Genomic DNA, 8,004 nt, shown 5'->3' with positions numbered 1-8,004 from the left:
ACATTTCAGTTTGTTGACAATGCTAATCTCGGATGGTGTCAGTATGAATTTGACTGAGCATACTTTGAGGCTTAAAGACCCAGTGCAGTCAATATTTTTTTTTTTCCTGTATTTTATATCATATTGTACAACAGCTGACAAAACTAACACTGTGAAAGTTTGAAACAATTTGACCAGTGTTATTTCCTGATAGTTGCTGGTTGAAAATACAGTCTACACAGGACCTTTTTAATCAGCAGGTTGCATGGGCGGGACTTTCGGATTTCCATGGTTACATCACCATGCGGTGAATTGGTTAATAGTCCAATAACCAAGAGAGTTCCAAACCTTTCTGCCAATAACAGCTAGTTTTCAGTTTTCCCCTCCCCACTCAGACCACTCACAGATATTTCTAGCAAAATTCTGTCTTGAGAAATGGTTTTTAGCTAGAAAGCTATTTTTGCTAATTTCAATGGTAATCTATTAAACTGAAGTACCTAATTGTAACCCAGAAATGATTTGATGATATAAAAACGGCTGCATTGGGCTTTTAAATAAAGGCAGATATTCAACGGATACCAATTAGATACAGTGTCCCTCTGTACCCCCAGAGCCAAGCCCAGAAGAATGATCCTGAGGGAGCTGGGTGGGTCGTATTCATTATGGCACATGATCCTCTGTCAAATGAAATACATGTGTGTGTCAAAAATGTATACCATGACACAAACAATATCACTGCCTGTGTGTGAAAGTGTCAGTGTTTATGTATGTACTATACACATGCGTGAGTGTGTGTACTGATAATGTGTCTATGTGTATGTGTGGGTTAGAGTGTGAATCTGCCTCTTTCGAGTGGCAATCTACAGCCATAGCAGACATTGACAGATGTTCTTGAACCCAAAGAAAGTTTGTGTGTTTGTGTGTGTGTTTGTGCATGTGTGTGTGTGCAGAGAGAGCCTGTTCATCGTTATGTTTTACTGGCATCAGTCTATATTCTATGATGTTAGAAGTACAGTCCCTCCCACAGAGTCCCACCACTTTGCATCAGCATGGGACTCCATCTATTCCAATATTTGTGCTTTTATTTGTTCTCCTGTCTTCTCAAGACACTCAAGCAGTATTTTCTCCCAGGATCGTTCCAAGTTTCCAGCAGAAGGCTGCATCTTATTTTTTGCTGATTGAAAACATGGGTAAACATTGGCTTAAGAATGACTATCGAAAGAGAGATATGGGATTTAAATATAGAATATGGGATTTAGTTGACAGAGAACAAGCTTCTGAAGCGCCAAATGGACTGCTGGTTTGTGTTCATTAGGGCACGCAATAGAAAATGAAAAAATTGTTTTTTTTGCAATGGAAAACCAAAATGAGCGTTTCTTATTGGATATGTCCCGGTAGTGCCTCCTTGTTTCAGTCCGTTTTCTTCCATTTGGTGCCTAATGAGCACGTCCCTGGTCTTCATTGTGTTTAGGCACATTGCTTCTCTTTACAACAGGAGTATAGCCTACCTGGCTGGCATGAAAATGAACCATGGAAAAAGCATCCTCCATATGCTATATAAGTGCATAGATGACATGTATTTTTTTCCCCTGTCCCTGTTCGAGACAGGTGCATGATAATGGTCCATTCTAAATCAAAACAAATTTCACACATATATTGTTTAGTATATGTAAAGACAAGATTACAACAAGAATAGTCTGATGGGTGACAATATTAGCCTATCTCTTGTGAATTATATACAGTGAGGGAAAAAAGTATTTGATCCCCTGCTGATTTTGTACGTTTGCCCACTGACAAAGACATGATCAGTCTATAATTTTAATGGTAGGTTTATTTGAACAGTGAGAGACAGAATAACAACAACAAAAATCCAGAAAAACACATTTTATAAATTGATTTGCATTTTAATGAGGGAAATAAGTATTTGACCCCTCTGCAAAACATGACTTAGTACTTGGTGGCAAAACCCTTGTTGGCAATCACAGAGGTCAGACGTTTCTTGTAGTTGGCCACAAGGTTTGCAAACATCTCAGGAGGGATTTTGTTCCACTCCTCTTTGCAGATCTTCTCCAAGTCATTAAGGTTTCGAGGCTGACGTTTGGCAACTCGAACCTTCAGCTCCCTCCACAGATTTTCTATGGGATTAAGGTCTGGAGACTGGCTAGGCCACTCCAGGACCTTAATGTGCTTCTTCTTGAGCCACTCCTTTGTTGCCTTGGCCATGTGTTTTGGGTCATTGTTATGCTGGAATACCCTTTCACGACCCATTTTCAATGCCCTGGCTGAGGGAAGGAAGTTCTCACCCAAGATTTGACGGTACATGGCCCCGTCCATCGTCCCTTTGATGCGGTGAAGTTGTCCTGTACCCTAAGTAGAAAAACACCCCCAAAGCATCATGTTTCCACCTCCATGTTTGACGGTGGGGATGGTGTTATTGGGGTCATAGGCAGCATTCCTCCTCCTCCAAACATGGCAAGTTGAGTTGATGCCAAAGAGCTCGATTTTGGTCTCATCTGACCACAACACTGTCACCCAGTTCTCCTCTGAAACATTCAGATGTTCATTGGCAAACTTCAGACGGGCCTGTATATGTGCTTTCTTGAGCAGGGGGACCTTGCGGGCGCTGCAGGATTTCAGTCCTTCACGGCGTAGTGTGTTACCAATTGTTTTCTTGGTGACTATGGTCCCAGCTGCCTTGAGATCATTGACAAGATCCTCCCGTGTAGTTCTGGGCTGGTTCCTCACCGTTCTCATGATCATTGCAACTCCACGAGGTGAGATCTTGCATGGAGCCCCAGGCCGAGGGAGATTGACAGTTATTTTGTGTTTCTTCCATTTGCGAATAATTGCACCAACTGTTGTCACCTTTTCACCAAGCTGCTTGGCGATGGTCTTGTAGCCCATTCCAGCCTTGTGTAGGTCTACAATCTTGTCCCTGACATCCTTGGAGAGCTCTTTGGTCTTGGCCATGGTGGAGTGTTTGGAATCTGATTGATTGATTGCTTCTGTGGACAGGTGTCTTTTATGCAGGTAACAAGCTGAGATTAGGAGCACTCCCTTTAAGAGTGTGCTCCTAATCTCAGCTCGTTAACTGTATAAAAGACACCTGGGAGCCAGAAATCTTTCTGATTGAGAGGGGGTCAAATACCTTTTTCCCTCATTAAAATGCAAATCAATTTTTAAAAATTTGACATGCGTTTTTCTGGATTTTTTTGTTGTTATTCTGTCTCTCACTGTTCAAATAAACCTACCATTAAAATTATAGACTGATCATTTCTTTGTCAGTGGGCAAAGGTACAAAATCAGCAGGGGATCAAATACTATTTTCCCTCACTGTATTATCACTTGTGAATGATGCCCAGCTTGTGTGCAGTAAGGCAAAAAACACATGCCTTTTGTTGCGACTTTTTCAAATCATAGTCTCACATCTCATGTATCCTAGCCCATAGGCCTATATGTTTTGATAAATCAGATCAAATCTAATGTTATTTGCCACATGTGCCGACTACAACAGGTTACAGTGAAATGCTTACTTACAAGCCCTTAACCAACAATGCAGCTTTAAGAAAATAAAAGTGTTAAGTAAAAAATTGATAAGTAAAAAATAATTAAAGAGCAGCAGTAAAATAAAATAACAGTAGGGTGGCTATATACAGGGGATACCGGTACAGAGTCAATGGGTGTGGCACCGGTTAGTCGAGGTAATTGAGGTGATATGTACATGTGTGTAGGTTTGTATCACAACTAAAGTGGCCAAAAAAATTCTTAAAATGAAGCACATTAATCCACTTTACAAAGGGTGTAGAGCCTAACTGGCATACATAAGCTCACGTGAGTTTCAAGTTTGTGAAGATAATATTCACCATAGATGGGATGGGATGAGGGAAGCTGAGGGTTGGGATGTGGATACAAGTGGGAGTGGAGTTGCTGGGCGGGGGATAGAAGTAAAAATAAAGTAAAAATAAACAAAACAAAAAATAAGTTTGAATGACACTGAGTGGCAACGCTGTTACATCCAATGCCTGTTGGCTGAGGCTGATGCCGCGCAGGTGCTTTTACACGTGTACACATGCAGATACACATGCTCGCATTCAAACACACACATGTGAACACACATGGACACACACACACACATACACACATGTAAATAGTGCCACACATGCACTCAAACATATACAGTTGGCCTTGCTGTTTAGATTTTTGCTGTCCTTGATGTCTTTTGTTTTTGCGTTGTTGTTTTCTGTTGTGTTCCTTTGTTTTTCTATTTTTTCTCTCTTGTTCATTTTCCTGGTTGTTGGTGCATTGGGGGAGGGGGGGATTTGGGGGTGGGGAAAGGAGGGAGAGGTATTTTTGTTTATTATTTATTATTTAAACAATTTGGAGGGGGGGTCTTGGGGAACGGTGGGGGGATCTTGGAGGGTTGGTGGCCTGGCGGTTGGGAGCTTGGGCCGGTGGCCGATAGGTTGCTGGTTCGGGTGCCCCGTTATGACTTGGTGGGAGACCTGTCGACGTGCCCTTGGGCAGGGTGTTGACCATGGTTGCTTCTGTGGGTCGCTCTGGATGGGAGTCTGTTAGATGACTGAATGAATGTAAATGTTGAGCGACATCACTGCAGGTAGATTGTATGTTTTAATATTCACTAATAATAAAATATAATAAAAACATTTCAACAACATTAAAATCCATGTCTTAAACATTTCTACAATTTGAAATAGCAAAGAAAACGGGTAAACTGCACATTAACTAACTTTTCAGATTGTAAAGTGAGCTCCTATGCAGCTATTATCACTTAATTAATGTGCAAATCAATTCAATTCATACATTGGCTCATCTGGATGGAATGTTTTTATTTTGTGCTTCCCTCCCCTTCTTCGGCTCTCCCCATAGGAGAACCCTTTAAAGAACCCTTTTTGGTTCCAAGTAGAAACCTTTGGTTACAGTTAGAATATTTTTGGGTTCCAGGTAGAACTCCTTTGGGTTCCATGTAGAACCCTCTGTGGTTCTCCTATGGTGAGAGCCGAAGAACCCTTTTAGGTTCTAGAAAGCACCTTTTTTGAGTGTACACTAAATTATGCTAATAGTCCTAATATGATTAATTGTCTCCCTCCCACCACATGGCATAGGCATAGCTCAGTACTACAGTAGTACACTGGTTGAATTAACATAATGCAGGACACAAGACAGTTGAATAATGTTGAACTCGAAAATACCAAAAAGAGTTACAACAATTAATTCATTAAATGAGCACCCTGTCAAAACCAACCTGGCAATATTTAAGATTGAAATACTAAAACGTTGTCATTAACTTATTTATTTCATTGAATATACCCACATGGTAGTTATAGACTGCAATACATGGGTATAGGCTAACATCAACACATATAAAATACAATTTAGTTGAGAAAACAGAAGTATAAATGACAAGTAAGGTACATAATAGAAGAGAGGGGGATCCTCAGAGTCTTGGCAGAAGAAGGGTGATTCTTTTGTATCTCTTAGTTCTGGCGTGGAAGGCTTCTGTTTGCACCACGGATCCATAACTATGGCCGTGGAAGGGTGCATGTGTGGTTTCTGTAGGAGAGAGCAGAACACAAAGTGCCATTTATATCATGATAACAGACATAGAAATACAATTACATTATATGACACCACTTAGAATACAAACTATAAAGGCATCACTATAAATAACCATGTTACTACAAAGGGCTTAAACTAAAGCACCACTAGGTGGCAGTAGTAACCCAATGACTAGGCCATTACGAACGACTGAATGGATGGAATATGACTAATTCCTACAAAGACACTGGAAAGGGTGGGACCTAATACAACTACCAAATGAACATGCTCCAGCACCATCTTAGGCCTGACCAACTAATAATTACTAACTCTCTTAACAGGTCAAATACACCAAAAAGGCACACTAACGTGCATAATAACCAACTATTTAAGAAGATCATTTGTGGAAATGGGCAGGGTTTAGCAATCATTTTTGACGGTGTTAAGTAGTGATGATGAATCGATTTATCACTTTTAATTACAAATATACAGTACCAGTCAAAAGTTTGGACACAAGTCCTCATTCAAGGGTTTTTCTTCATTTTTTACTATTTTCTACAATGTACAATAACAGTGGAGACATCAAAGCTATGAAATAACATACGGAATCATGTCGTAACCATAATACATTTGAGATGTTAGATTCTTCAGAGTAGTCACCCTTTGCCTTGATGACAGCGTTGCACACTCTAGGCATTCTCTCAACCAGCTTCATGAGGTAGTCACCTGGAATGCATTTCAGTTAACAGGTGTGCCTTGTTAAAAGTTACTATACTATATATTCTCATCCACAATGTAACACAAAATAGCATTTCCAATGGTAAAATACTAAGGAGAAAATCTCAAATTTAGGAAGGTATTGTGAGATGAACAAAATGCACACTTTACAATTGCAAAGGTGTGACCTTTTATTGTTAAAACTCTTTCACAAAGGCTCATTGTTACAGAACTTTGTTCTTTTGAGAGACCCGTGTCCCTGGACATGTGAACAGACCTCAGTGATCTATGGCCCTCTATGCCATGTTGCTGAGTCAGGGGTTAGTACAATGGGGTTCACAGGTATAAAAAGAAAGGTTTTAAACCAGTAGGATAACAGTTCCACAGCAAGAGCAGCAGCAGAAGCACAGAGAGACGAAATGACCTCCACCGGCATGAACATGAACGGCAGAATCACCTTCTACGAGGACAGGAACTTCCAGGGTCGTTCCTATGAGTGCAGCAGCGACTGCGCTGACATGTCCTCCTACCTGAGCCGCTGCCAATCCTGCAGGGTTGAGAGCGGCTGCTTCATGGTGTACGACCGCCCCAACTACATGGGAAACCAGTGGTTCATGAAGAGGGGAGAGTACCACGACTACCAGCGCATGATGGGAATGACCGACATTAGGTCCTGTCGCATGATCCCCATGCACAGAGGATCTTTCAGGATGAGGATCTACGAGAGGGAGAACTTCGGAGGTCAGATGCACGAGATGATGGACGACTGTGACAACATCATGGATCGTTACCGCATGAACAACTGCATGTCCTGCAACGTTATGGACGGCCACTGGCTCATGTATGAGCAGCCCCAGTACAGAGGCAGGATGATGTACATGAGGCCTGGAGAGTACAGAAACTTCAACCAGATGGGCATGGGCATGAGGTTCATGAGCATGAGACGTATCAATGAGTCCTGTTACTAGATATAGCTTTTACTGATGCAAATACGAGAAGCCATTGAATAAAAACATTGATAAAAGTAAATAAAAAATATATAAAAAAAAGTTGTGATGATGACAAATACTTTACTCGGTAAGGTCACTCCTATAGAATTTTATGGTCACTCCCACTAAGGCCAACTTTGAATGGTTGATATCCCAGGCTTATATGTGCTGTGTGTGCAATAACCTGGGGATGACGTTACACCAGGGTTCTTCAATTCCGGTCCTGGAGGACCGAAACACTTCTGTTTTTTATTTCTACCTGGTAGTTAATTGCACTCACCTGGTGTCCCAGGTCTGAATTAGCCCCTGATTAGAAGGAGAGGATGAAAAACAGAGGTGTTTCAGCCCTCCAGGACCGGAATTGAAGAACCCTGCGTTACACCAAGAAACACTTACCTTGATGAACCAACCTAAAGAAATTGAAAGTGCCTTGTTCCTCAGTACACAAACACACAGCAAAAACGAGCCACACCGCACAGTGCTGGGCCCAGTCAAGTCTTTGACACACTCACCCACTCCCCCGCTGAAAGATCAGCCTCAAAATATTGGCACCATTGTAACAGGTTGTAATCAAGCCCTGGTCTCCAGCATGGGAACAGAGGAGGAATGAATACCTGTCATATTAGGTTTATAACTCATTATGACGTCTGTTTGGCTATCATATGATGACAGTAAAATTGTGTTTTGTTAGTAAGGCTTATTATAATTACTGTTGTAGACTTATTATTAGGCACCAAACAGACTATACAGGTTTTACATTTAC

The 8,004-nt window shown here is 41.3% G+C and overlaps 1 pseudogene across 1 annotated transcript; it reads left to right on the top strand.

Moving 5' to 3' along the window:
- The first annotated feature begins 6,540 nt into the window (after positions 1-6,540).
- On the top strand, positions 6,541-7,220 carry LOC311144039 (gamma-crystallin M2-like; annotated as a pseudogene). The gene has a single exon. The product of its transcript is annotated as a gamma-crystallin M2-like (transcript).
- Positions 7,221-8,004: the final 784 nt, after the last annotated feature.

Source organism: Coregonus lavaretus, assembly GCF_964263955.1.
Source record: "Coregonus lavaretus genome assembly, chromosome: 16".
In the NCBI taxonomy this organism is placed as follows: Eukaryota; Metazoa; Chordata; class Actinopteri; order Salmoniformes; family Salmonidae; genus Coregonus; species Coregonus lavaretus.
This window is presented reverse-complemented; position numbering and strand designations above follow the sequence as displayed.